General features: G+C 42.3%; 1 protein-coding gene across 1 annotated transcript in view; it reads right to left on the minus strand.

The window, feature by feature from the left end:
- Positions 1-12,991, minus strand: part of trh (PAS domain-containing protein trachealess) — a 602,053-nt gene extending 589,062 nt beyond the window's left edge. The window contains exon 1 of the mRNA XM_070521570.1: positions 12,525-12,991. The gene's annotated coding sequence lies outside the window, so the exon portion shown is untranslated. The remainder of the gene's footprint in view (positions 1-12,524) is intronic.
- Positions 12,992-14,129: the final 1,138 nt, after the last annotated feature.

Below are 14,129 nucleotides of genomic sequence, written 5' to 3' on the forward strand. Positions count from 1 at the left end.
TCCGGTGCTACCATAGATGAACTGGTTAGACCGTGAAAATGTCATCGGTGGTAGCTCATGATTCCCAAATCTCCAGAAAAAAGTACCTAGCTTGCATTTAGTGAGTCCAGAAATGGTAAGGATGTTATTCACGTTTAGTAGGCATTTACCATTAGAAAAGCTTGATCTGCAAGTAATTATTCTTATGGCTTGGTTCTGCACTATCTGGAGAGACGAAATATGAGTGTTATAGGTGTTTACCCGACATATCATACGATAAGTAATATGAAAGTGGATAAAATAGTGGTAAGGTGAGAGTAATGTGGTACGTGTGAAGTAAGGGTGTGTATTAATCAAGATGCGTGTGCAGTAAGCCATTTTCTTTTTTATGTGAGCAGTATGGTTCTGATATTTCAAATTACGATCAAGTACAATGCCAAGGAAAGATGAACATGAACTTGGAGGAAGACAGTGGGCACCAAAAGTGATAGGTGTAATGGATGCTAAGTCTCGCTGATCTGAAGAGAGTTCAACAAATTTAGCCTTAGTTGAAATTAATAGACAAGATGTTGACATTACTCCACACTAGAATATTTTCTAAATCAGGGTTTATTTTGTTAACGAGAGCTGATATATCTTTCTGAAAGGTAAATACAGTGGAATCATCAGCGTACAGAATGCGTCTTGTGGAAGAAAGAAAATTAGGTAAATCATTAATATAAATCAAAAACAGAAGTGGCCCCAGGATAGAGTATTGGGGCACATCAACGTTCGTAGTTCGCTGTCGAGTATAAACATTGGAAATAGAAACAACTTGAGTTCTGTTGTATAAGTAGCTTTTTAGTAATGGAAGGGCAGGACCACATATGCCAAATTGCCGTGAGCTTAGCGAATAGGATATTATGATTTCTGCTATTGAATGCTTGCGTTAGACCAGTAAAAACTGAGGCCGCCAGAAATCCTTCGTCGATTAATTTGTTTAGTTGGTCAGTAAGATGGATGAGCGCCAGCTCTGAGGAATAGCCATGGCGAAAACCAAACTGACATGAAGACTGGATAATAAATTTATAAGGGCATTTTGTTAGCGGCATTTCAATTAGTTCCTCAATAACGTCCCCAAAAAAGCTGTAGAATGAAAATAGGTCTGTAGTTATGTAATAATGAGCTATCGGCTTTTTTTTTAACTGGCATTGCTTTGCCCCGCTTAAGTTCACAGGGAAGTAAACAAGTTTTGAATAATAAATTAACAAGAAATGAAAGAATATCTGAAATTAGGTACGCAATTAAACTAATGTTAGCAGGACTGACCTCATGAATTCCTGCGCTTGTCACTTTTAGATTATAAGAATAACTATATCTTGCGGCGTTGTAGGAAATAAAAAAGAATAAATGAGTATAGACGGTTCATCTTCATGATCTGTGTTGGAGAGGGGAAATTGTTATGAAAGAAAGAAACCGCTAAAAGCATCAGCTCTGCCAGGAGGGGCTTACTCCATTATTTAAAATTGTGGATACCTTTTCTAGTCATGTGTTCCTGTTTAATAAGAAATTGACAAGCCCCTTTTTTAAAGTATTTATTTATTTATTTTTATTTATTTATTTATTTATTTATTTATTTATTTATTTATTTGTTTGTTTGTTTATTTATTTATCTATTTATTTATTTATTTATTTATTTATTTATTTATTTATCATACCCTCAGGGCCATTACGGCATTATAGAGGGGAGTGGTTAGAAGCAAAACGGGTAAATTCAACAAACAGGAGTTAATGAAGCAGAAAACGGTAAGTTAAGGCTACATTTCATGGCACCTATACTCGTGGTTCTGTTATAGTTGGAAAGAATGAAACGAGTAGGGTTACTCTGAACCATTTCCAGTGAGTGCGTTAGGTTCATTTGACTTGGATCCCAGATTGAAGCAGCATACTCAAGTTTGGGTCGTATTTATAGGATTAATTTTAAGGAAGAAGGTGCTTTGGAAAAGTTGCGTCGTAAGTAACCTAGCATTCGGTTAGCGTTACTTACTATATGGGCGATATGGGTATTCCAAGTGAGATCGGAGGTGATGTGAAGGTCAATGTACTTGTAAGTTGTAACCAAATCTAATGGAGCGTTAATGGAGTTATTAGCCGTCTGTGAAGTTCTTTGTTCGGAATACAATCGTTTAGCTGATTTTAGTGCACAGTTAAGAGTGTTGCAGAATCTTTTATATCGGGCACGGAAGTTCACGTTAAGCAGTTGCTTTTTAGTTTTCTTATATAAGTTATCCCGTTTGTGCAATGCTGCTAACAGCTGCTGTGAGATCCATGAATTGTGAGAAAATGCCAGGGTTTTTTTACATTTCTTTTTGGAGATGAACTTTCGTAAGTATAATATAATTAGTGGGAAAAAATGCGATAGAGGCTTTCTGCGGGTCGTTTATTGATTTAATTTCAGATCAATTTGTATTAGCAACAGCAGTTATGAAGCAGTATTTGTCCAGAACATGATTAGTATCTGAAGTTGGGCAAGATCATACATTTGATTTGAAGCGTAAGAGCAAGGGGCAATGATCACTGATGTCATGGCTGAACTATTCGCGATCCTACGGGCGACTACATTTATAACGTCGGTTAGAGATGGGAAAAATGGGTAATTTTCAGCGATTCACAGGCGGCTCTAACATCACTCTCCAGCACAAAAGGCAAAACAATTTGTGACAGTATAATGTACAAAACACTTAAAGGCATCACAAAGGCATGCCAAGCGAAGTATGAAATAGCATTCCATTGGATACCAGGGCATTGTCACATTCTTGGCAACACAACAGCCGATGAAGCAGCACGACAAGCACACCTCAAAGATGATGTGGTCTGATTCCCAATATTAAAGAATAAATTACGCTGCATTGTTAGGACAACGTCTTTAGAAATATGTACAAATACGTGGCTTGACCAGAATTCTAAGAGCTCGGATATGTATAATTTGATCAGTTTATTGAATTCAGATTTTTATTGGCATTAGACAGAAATGTGGAAACCCTTATTCATCGATTAAGACTAGGCACTGCCTACACAAAATATTTCATACATAGAATTGGCCGTGCGCAAACCCCCAAATGTGATTGTGGATTTGTATAAGAAAATATACATCACCTGCTCCTAGAATGCCCACATCACGACACACTAGGACGCCAACCTAAATCAAACCTAATTACATTAGACCACAGATCTTTCAGTTTAAAGAAACTTTTGGGTCTTTGGCCAATAAGGGCCTTGTAGAAGAGCGCTTTGAAAGCACTAAAGACTTTTCCTGAAGACAGCGGCATTGTTGGCCATTATTAACGCTTTCATTATTCCTTTCATTTCAATGTCGCTGTATATATGTATGTGTGTGTGGATTATGTTATTTTGACTGTTCTGTTGTGACTATGTGTGATAATGCATTTACACGAGGTCTGTGCCACTCGCTGACTAGACATTGGATTATTAGGCGACAGTATCATTTGTATTTCTGAGATTTTTTTCTACAGAACTGTCGAGTCATTTACCTTGTATATTTTATGTACCGTGTATTTATTACGTCATAGTGTTACTGTGAAAATGTTGCTTGACAAGTCCTGGTGCTTGTATGAAAAGGTTATTTGATATGTAATCTTGAACCCTATATCTTGCAAGATGGAACCATTCAAGAGCTGAGGAGCAGCCGACGCCTTAAATTGTGCGTCAACATCTTCTTATATCATATCAATAAAAAGAAAAAAAAAATCACTCATCTCGATGTGCAAAACTTTCCCCTCTGGTGAATGAAGCAAGATAGAAAGAGCATGATCAATAAGTGTGCCTGTGCCATTAAAAACTTCCCTTGTAGGAACGTCAATTAAGCAATCATATCCTTGGGTATGGAACAAACTAGTATAGTTAATACAGATGAGTAATGTTTTACCCAGTAAGTTAATGTTCGTATTACCCATTGTAACAATATTTTTTTTTCTAGTGGTACAGTCTGAAAAGTATGACCAAGATTTGTATAGAATTTGTTGACTGACGATCAAGGAGAACGGTAAATGCAGCCAAATATGAAATTCTTGTTCAATCTAAACAGATTCGCTATTAGTAGGAGAAGATAAACGCAGTCAAGGACGTCAAGAGACTAGGTGGGGTGATGAAATTGAAAAATTCGCAGGTGTAAGTTGGAATCGGTTGGCGCAGCACACGGCTAATTGGAGATCAGAGGGAGAGGCCTTCGACCTGCAGTGGGCTTAAAATAGGTTGATGATGATGAAGCGTAGGTCATGTATTCTTCGATAAGCAATATGTTTTGTTTACTGGTTCTGCTTCTAGGATTGCATGTGATTATTATATCTAGTTTCTCGTGCTTATTTTGTAGCTAGACATACACCATAGTAGGGAAAAAGAAATAAGTAGTTAGAACCCGGCACTTGTCATGTCATTTTCTTTGTCCTTTTATATTTGCTCGAGTAGTTAATCTGTTACCATGAGTTACACGCTAGCCAAACCAGTATTTTGCTCAATAACATATAATCGTTGCTAAAAAATTGGACCTCCTAATAAAAGCAGTTTACAGGATTGTTAGAAGTTACAGTTGAAACTCGATTTAACAAAGCGATGACCGCGCTCTAATTATTTCGTTAGATCAGGAAGTTTGTAATGTCAAGAAAGGCATTTTTCGATTCTTCGAAATCAAAATTTGTGACGCAACGACACGCAAAAGTTACCGCGACATTGTATTTGCCGCAATTAATCAAGCCATCTGTCGCATACACAATGAAATAATGAAAGCAACCACCGCCGCCCGTACCGAGGCGGTATTGAGTCCGTTGTACCTTGCATGGGCCTCGAAAAAATAAAGTAAGATCGTGACTAGGGCGCCCCGAGGTCTTAACGCGTCCGTAAGTGTAGATATTTGGGCTTGTTGGTGTAACATTTTGAAGTTTTTCTTGTAGCACAAAAAGCACGAGGACGCAGAAGAGTAAACAGGCACACACAGGCGCTATGTGTGTCTGCTTACTCTCCTGCGCCCTCGTGTTTTCTGCGCTACAAGAAAATGTTCAAAAATATTTAACGCAATATCTTAAGCGCACACTCTCGAAGAGGAACCCATCTGTGTCAAAATTAGGAAGACATCACTGTTTTATTCATTTATTTCAGTAAGAACTTCGTTAAATCGAGTATGGCCGAGTTAGTTTCGTAAATTCAGGTTGATGACAACAGTGAACCCTATGGGTACCTGCCGGGGAATGAAAATTTCTTCGTTATATCGGGAACTTCGTAAAATCGTGTTTTGTTAGATCAAGTTTTAAGTGCATTTTATTTCGAAGTTACGTAGCTATAAACTTTATTTCTCAAGGTCCAATTATTTCATTCAACACGGTTCCTTGGCTGCTCGGTAAAAGCGTTTATGTGCGTTTCGTATCTATAACATGATAAGGAGGAGCAGAGGTGAAGCTTCACATTAAATTTTATTTTTTCGTTCTTGAAAAAAATTTTCATAGTATATTTTTCGTTCATTGTACCGGTCTGGACTTTCTGGAGAATTAAAAAAAACATACCCTCTACCACTTTACAGTTAATGATACACCGTCTTGATTACCTGCCAACTTTACACAGGGTATTATACGTTATGTTAATTCCTTATTTATTGTTATTATACATGTCATGAAACGTAAATAGGGATCTTAGGTGGACAGCCATTCGACCGATTTCTTGAACAAATGATAGGTTCTGCGTTGAAGTCCAAAATATGCGTTTTCCATAAAATGTGCACTACAGTACAAAAAAGCATATCAAACGGCACGTCATCATAACAAGTTGGCAACAGGTATCGTACAGCGTGAGAATTGAAATTTAATTTTTCTAGAGTTATCTGAATTATATCACAAAACAGGGCGGCGTCTCTATAGCTAGTAAAACAATGTTCAATTTGCCCAGCACAACACGTAGACGGCGTTTAAATAAAAGAAACGAAGGTACCTTTTGTAACCATTTTAGCAGAGGAATGGTTCCACAACGGAGTTCATAAAATAATGTTCTTTAGTAAAGGGAAACATACATTCGGCGAACTTACGTTAGCAATGGAATACCGATGTAAAATTGGCGGTAGTAAAAAGGGGACGGACGCACCGTGGATAATATAAATCCTCGTGCATAGAATTTCACGCACCACCTCATAGAGGCACTCTTTGGAAGACCAGAGTATCAGTAGACGAACCGCCTAGTAAGCTTCGTGCCTGAATACCCGTTAAAGGGGGGCGGGGATCGTGAAGGAAGCTTACTTAAGGCCTCGGGCCGCTCCGAGACCATCGGCGCGTTCGTCACGTCACATTGCGACAATTTTCCTTACAAAGCGAGAGTACGTGCGCCACTTACGCAGGGATGGAACGCGCGAATAATTGTCGACCTTACACCACTGTCCTTCGTGCGCGTCAGGTCGCACAGAAAAAAAAATTGCTCACCAAAGCGAGAGCGCGCCCGTCACACCGTGTACCGCCCCCGGGACGTGCTCCGGTCGCAGCGGAACGAGCTGCGACGTTTCTTTGCTGCGGTGCAATAAATCAGCGCTCGCGGCATCGCCGTCCTTGCGGCCGTCCCCTGCACTCACGTCACGCACACGACGGCTCGTGCCTTGCACAGGCTCGGTGGCTATTGCCTTCTGCTGCTGAGCACGGGGGTCGAGGGTTCGACTCCAGGCATCGGCAGCCGCACTTAAATGGGTACGAAATGCTCGTGTATTTCGATTTAGGTGAACGTCGCGGAAGCCCTGGTCTCTAAAATTAATCCGCAGCCCTCCACTACGGAGTTAAGCCACCGTGAAGTTTCAGACGTTGCGCCCCACACACTATGATATAATGTACAATCGCCCAATTTTTTAACCTGAACGCGCGAGCATCGACCGGCCAGTCGATAAGCGCCGTATAACGGAGTACAGCGGCGAAGTGTGCGAGAATACGCGCGTGCGCGCAATGCACAGTCCAATGCAGCTTCCCTCTGCCAGGCGTATTCTCGCACACTTCGCCGCTGTACTCCGTTATACGGCGCTTATCGACTGGCCGGTCGATGCTCGCGCGTTCAGGTTAAAAAATTGGGCGATTGTACATCCGTAAAAGTGAAAAATGGTGTAAATGTGTCTAAACTCACACCCTTAGGGTGTCCGTTGCATAAATAACACCCTAAGGATGTGAGGCTACCTGCTAAACGCTTCGCGTAACATCGATTTGCGCAGTGCCCACCGTGGTTGCTTAGTGGCTATGATGTTGGGCTGCTAAGCACGAGGTCGCGGGATCGAAGCCCGGGCAGGGCGGCCGCGTTTCGATCGGGAGCGAAATGCGAAAACACCCGTGTATTTGGACTTAGATGCGCGTTAAAAAACCGAGGTGGTCCAAATTATTCGGGAGTCCCCCACTACGGTGCACCTCCTAATCAGATCGTGCTTTTGGCACGTAAAACCCCATAATTAAATTATTTTAAATTCCCGCAGTGCGTGGAACCTGTATAATCGTCCGACATATGACCTCAAATGTATACTATTGGATATCAAATGATACTGACTGGACAATATTTTCTACCACGCTGACTTCGGAAACCAACGTTGCAAGAGCAGCGGGTAAGATGACCCATTGTTGCCAGCCACCTCTCCTGGTAGAGCCGGTTATATTTATTGCACGGAAATAAGGGCGATTGTTGGAACCACTATAATGGCACAACCAATATTTTCACATTATTGGCAGCACAGGGTCTTTATGGGGCCATGAAATATCACCGTGTAAGCAATATTGGTGCAGTAGGACCAAACATTAACGAACCAGCCTGACAACGAGTAGAAGCAATATTGACCCGTCGTTCTGGGCGACATGGGATGCGGCGGCCGCGAATCGAACTCACGACATCGCGCTACGCAGCAGAACGCCACGTGCACTGAGTCCCCGCGGCGGGTAATGGTCCATGCTTTGCGCAATATCTTGTGCAGCATGGTTGCACGTGATTCGATGTTTTAGTGAAGAAAATGGTAAGCGCTTGCGTGAACAACGACGACAACATGTTGCTGAAAATCCAGCCGATGAAAAAAAAAGAAAAAAAAAAGCTGGCGCAGACGCACGGAGAACGAATAAGGGCATCCCGCGTTGTTAATTTCTGAGGTGGCCAAAATGGAGATATCACTGGTGCCATATGGGAAAAAAAAGATGCACGAACAGCGTGCGTGTCCGCGCATATGCAATTGTGAGAAGCCGACTGGAATTTTTCTTCATCCTCTACGCTCATATTGCCCAACGCAAACCCGGCTCTCTCTATTTTTTTATTTTCTTTTTTTGCAGGATGGCTGACTGCGCAATGAGAAGTATATACCGCGCAGGCCGGCGCCAGTGAGAAAGAAAAAGAAAAGAAAAAGGCAAATGATGGGAAAAAGGCAAAAACACTTTGTACGCAACATGGCGCGACATCCACAGTGCCTGTCCGGCCGAATGTTCGCCAAGGAACAAAAGGCCCTTCTCACGCTTATCTCCCTGCGCGGCCGTGAATCTGTGAAATCCGAGCATTCGATGCGCATTTAAGTTTTCAGAAGCGTGCTCCAGAGACGCATACATTCGCAAGCACGACATTCCAGTTGTGTGGCACAGCATTTAACCTATAGTTATAGGGGATACTTAGGTTTAAAGTGCATTAATAAGGTAGCATTAAGGTAGCATAAGGCTCAAGTGCATTAATGAGGTAGTAGCGGTTAACCGCTGCTACCTTAATATGGACACCACCAAATATGGCACTCAGTATTCGTATAGTCAGGAGTGACATAGGCGTGCCAACGCTGTGCATTATTGGCTGTCTTGGTACGCCGAAAAAGTATCTTTTTATTTAGCGGACGTTTAAGACGTGCATTGAACCATGGTGCCTGTGAATTAGAGGTGATACGCCTAATTTGAATTAATCGATGAATGAGGGAAAGTACTTCCTGCTTGAATAGGCATCAATTTTCTTCAACGGTCCCTGAGCAGAAGTTAGGGAAGCAGTCAGTGATGATCAATTCTAACCCTCGGTTAATAGAATCAAGGTCAGTATTTTCATGATCGCGTTTTTTTCGGACTATTTAACAGAAGGAACATAATTTTGTGTCATGTCTCCTGTTCGCGCTTTAAAAATATTTGTCAACTATGTCCCAACTAGGCCCACAGAAAGTTATTCTAAACAGAAGTGCCTAAGTCAGACTGCTGTATACAGTGATAACTTAGACCTGGCAAGTGAGTGATATTGGAAACAAGGGCGGTGCTGTTTTGAGGATTATATCGAGGATGTTTGCAGAATGTGTTGTGCACCGAGTTGTTTTAAGCTGCAATAACTTAAAGTCCAAACAAATATTCATGAAAGATGAGCACTCGGACGAAGAACTACTGAAGGAAAATCGGTACACCAATTAATATTGGGGCAGTTAATGCTACCTAGGATCAATAATGGATAAGAGGGAAATCTTACGGTGAGACTAGTGAGTGCATCATGAAAGTCTGAATAAAATGTGTTAGATGAAGTAGGCTAGCGGTCACACACAAAAAAAAAAGGAAGTCCCTGTGTCCGGCACATATTTGCGTGCACACTAATTCAACATTAATAACAAGGTAGAAAATCCCGATGAACAGACTCTTCTTGAATTAAGCTTGCAAAATATTAAAACCTGGTGTGACACATGCCAAATGGTATTAAACACAAAAAAAAACTGTTGTCATGATAGTTACGAGAAAAAAGAAACCTCTGTTTCATACATATTCCATTGAGAACACTTTCTTAACAAGGGTTTCCGCTCAGAAATATATTGGTGTTACTATCGCGTCCGACTTAAGATGGAATGGTCATATCGATGACGTATGCACCAAGTCACGCAATGCACTATGGTCCTTAAGAATACGCATTCACAGTGCAACTCCTGCAATAAAAATTCTGGCATACAAAACGTTAATTAGACCAATCTTGGAGTACGCCAAAATAATATGGGACCCTTACACGGTAACGATTAAATCTAAACTTGATAAAATTCAACGCCTCGCTTTAAGGTTTCTTTATAGTAAGTATCGGCGGCATGACTCCCCCTCAGAACTTAACAAAAGTGCCAGTCGACACTTTCCAGAATCTAGAACTTCCCTCGAATGACTAAAATTTCTCTTTCTTGTCATTCATGATCTCGTTAGCCTAAATAAAAACGATTACTTTATCATCCAACCAGACATGTTTTAGGCACAGACACAGTATGTACATTACCCCTCCCTCTGTCTTTATTGATTCCTTTAAATTTAGTTTTTTCCCTAGGGCTATCAATGAATGGAACGGGCTACCAGAAACTATAGTGAAACTATCATCAATAGGTGAAATTCAGGAAAAAGTTAAGTCTACATATTTTACATAATTTGTCCCCTGTGACCTTAATTTGTTCATGAGTATACCTCTATAGCGCGTTTTTCAGAAAGTGTTCGTTTCGTTAGAATATTTGCTCAACTATGAAGACAGTAATAGAAGTGCAATGTTCCGATCCATACCACACGTTACTTTTTCTAGGGTCTGGACACTTTTTGTATGTCTTTCTATGCATCACCTTTGTATGCCACTTTGAATGCCTTTGTGTACAACACACTTTCTTGATCTTGTATACCTAGTAACTGCTGTTTTCACCAAGTTTTCATCTGACAGAATATTCTTGCACCAATAAAATCAACATTGATGTATGATGTTCACTACCCACCAAGGAATGTAACACTTTGTATGTTCTTTCTGTACTTGTTCCACTCCTGTAATGACCCATTGGGTTGACAGTATAAATAAATAAATAAATAAATAAATAAATAAATAAATAAATAAATAAATAAATAAGAGGCGACAAAAGCGCTATGTTCCTGCAGATAATCCCGCCAGGACAGCTATCAGTATACCGCCGCCAGTGCGCGGGTCACAATCATATCGAAAAGATGCATAACCATTTTGACACGCCAATATTTCGCGGTCAGTAATTTCGTCTCGGCCAGCCCCACAATGTCGGATTCACGTGTGTTCATAACTAGGGACAGCTGATCGCGCTCATTGCATGCACTGCGTACGTTAGAATGCGGGGCGGAAACCGATCTTTCTTTAGTAGCATGGGGTGGCTATAACCGGTGTGGCGGGAATTGCTAGTACAGGCAGTGCATACGTTAGCACTATTGGCAGCCCTAACATCGGAAGGATCCATTTCACGTACTTGGCGGGCAACATGACAGTATACATAGCACTTCCTGTTAGTGTACAGTTTATTTAAATGGAGCATGGATTGTTGGCCGCTAGCCTTTTCAAATTCAAGTAGCTTTTCACGCAGTTGACGCGTAGCCACGCAAAAGTCTTCACGAACCGAGACACTCGAGGCACGTAATTTGGAGCATTGAGCAATTATAGTTTCCCTTAGTTTTGACGAAGCGAATTGAACAATAATGTATCGTGGTCGTTTGGCGTTGTATTGGCTTAATCTACGAGCACGGGAGATACCAGCGTCAGGGAAACTAAGGTTTACATTTCCAAAAAGGAATTCGCGTGACTGCTGCTCAGATTGTACCCACGTTTAAGATGGGTTGTCTGCGAGGCCATCGAAAATAAGGTTGTCCCGCCGCGATCTGTCCTCGAGCTCATGTAAACATGAATTCAAAGCAGCAGTGTGGTCGTTGGCGGCTTCACTGATATTGCCCGGCAGATTCCTTATATATTGGGATGTGTCGAAGGACTCAACAAGGGACTCAACAGAAGCAAAATGGGCAGCGAAATCTGATACCGTTTCTACAGTGGCGCTTGGTTATTTTCAGAGTTTAACCATATCGATCAGCTCAGCTTGAGAGAGAGAGAGAGAGAGAGAGAGGATGCACAGAAAGGCAGGGAAGATAACCAGAGGTAGTTCCGGTTGGCTACCCTGCACGGGGGGAAGGGTTAAGGGGGATAAACAAGAAAGAGAGTGCACGGGGGAGATAAAGAGAAAAAGAGACAAGAACGGACAAACCGCGCACACTATAGAGCGGTAGTGGGCGGAGTTCATAAAGCCTATAGTGAAGCCCCGTAGACTGCAGGAACCTTAATAACGCGAATAAGGCCTTCAGCGCGGATATTTTTTTGGAAGCACTGACCTAAAGCTTTGAGTTCTGATAATGGATGATTGTCCAACTGGTCCAGTACTCTACACAGCGCTTAATTCTAGGTGCTATTGCGGGCAGACACAGATAATATGTGCGAGCGTCTCATCGATGTTGCATGTGGCGCGCGTGGGGCTGTTGGCCATTCAAAAAGGAAGGCATAATAGTTCGTAAATGCAACGCCTAGTCACAGATGGTCCATAGAACATTCGACTTAGTTGACGGATCAGTAATTATGGCGAGGACGTCGCTGTGCTGGTCGTCCTTAGGACAGGGGTTCGATTCTACGTCCCCAGACAGAAGAAGGGACTTGACTGCACATACGCATTCGCTGGCACTGTCAAACAAAACAAGTGGGCCGGGGAAGAGCAACAAAGAACGATTGCTCGAACACCTAACGTGCAAAGGCGGCTATCTACTAACCTGCACAACGTGGCAGAAAGGATGGTAAGGTGACAGCATGTTGACGCTCCAACCTGGGCACTGAAAGAAGACGGTTACTTCCAGGCTTCTATATGAGTGGCAGAAGCCGTTGTGGCCGGTGATGATGGCTTCTCGTGAATCCCAGGGAAAGTAGTCGGCGCTACGTTTCGATACAAAGAGCTGCCGTTGACAGGTTCCGCCATGAACAACATCGATGTCGTTGTTGTTACGACAGTTGTGCCATCCGCAGGCAGCCACGTGGAAAGAAGAGGCATGATCTGCACAACGTAGCGGAAAGGATGGTAAGGCGACAGCAAGTTTGCCGCTTCTTCCTGGCCACTGTGCTTAAGATCTCGAAAACATTTTGGTCGCAACATTCGGCGCTGTTGTGACGGCAGGGAATTCTATCGTCGATAAGAACACAGTGCAAATGCACACAACCAACACAAAAGCATCTTTCTCTTACAGCGAAGCTGTATATGGCTAGCGGATTTGTCCGTCCGACCATCTGTTAGTGGCCTGTACGCCGAAAATTACTCCGGCGCAGCCCCATGCACATGCGCGAAAAAAAAAAGAGAGTGTAACAGGGGCGCACGATTAGGCGACAGCATCTAGGCAGTTGAAGTAGTAACTTAGCACGACAAAAACCACAGTTACAAGAAAGGTGGACGAAGACAAGCGCTGCTCACAACTCTTTAATAGAAGGATAGAATCGTACATATATGTCCTTTTGTCACGCATGCGCATACCAAGCAAAAAAGAACAGACACATGCACATCAAAGAAGATTGCGCAAGAAGTCAAATTCGGCATCTAGTGATGAGATAGAAGGCTCATTTATACACCTATCTATATTCTTCTTGATAAATAAGGCCTCAAGTGCAAGCCTAGAAGAGGCGTTGCCGCTCCTGCCCAGAATAGCAGTTTCAGAAAATTGAGCGTCACACCCACACAAGGCCTGTTTACTCCGATCGTCACGCTACCTGGCCCGAAATTTCCGCTGACAAGGCTGGCGTGATGAAAGCGGTGATGTCGAAATCACTGTCGCCTACTCGGGAGCATTCCCATTAGATTCTATGGCAGTCGGGCCAGGTAACACAGGTGGTAAAGAACCCTCGTGCCTATGTCAGTACAAGGTCCCGTAAGTCTCAGATTCCAAAATAGGGGCCCTTTCACAAATATATAAACACGGGTTACAGAACAGTCAAATCAGAAATTCCCATTCTCATTCTCATTAGGCCTAAAGGCAGCTCAGATACATAATCGCTTATTAAGCCGGTTCTTCTTGTCGACGTGGAATCTAAAACAGCGTCTCCATCCATACGGAGAAAGTAACACCTCTAAATAATGTCAGTTGTGGTAAAAAAAAAAGGGGGGGGGGACTGAGAAGAAAAAAAATAAAGAAAACTATTTTTTTTGTCTAAACACAGAGATGAAAGTGTAAAATCGCGTTATATGCGATGGCGTGCGAATGCTGCATATTGGATTTCCATGTTGAATCGCGGCTATGTATGCCAGGCTAACCCCGCCTGCTTCAACGTCACCACCACCGTATCGTATCTATAACATGATAAGGAGGAGCAGAGGTGAAGCTTCACATTAAATT

This window comes from Dermacentor albipictus, chromosome 7 (assembly GCF_038994185.2).
Source record: "Dermacentor albipictus isolate Rhodes 1998 colony chromosome 7, USDA_Dalb.pri_finalv2, whole genome shotgun sequence".
Lineage (NCBI taxonomy): Eukaryota > Metazoa > Arthropoda > Arachnida > Ixodida > Ixodidae > Dermacentor > Dermacentor albipictus.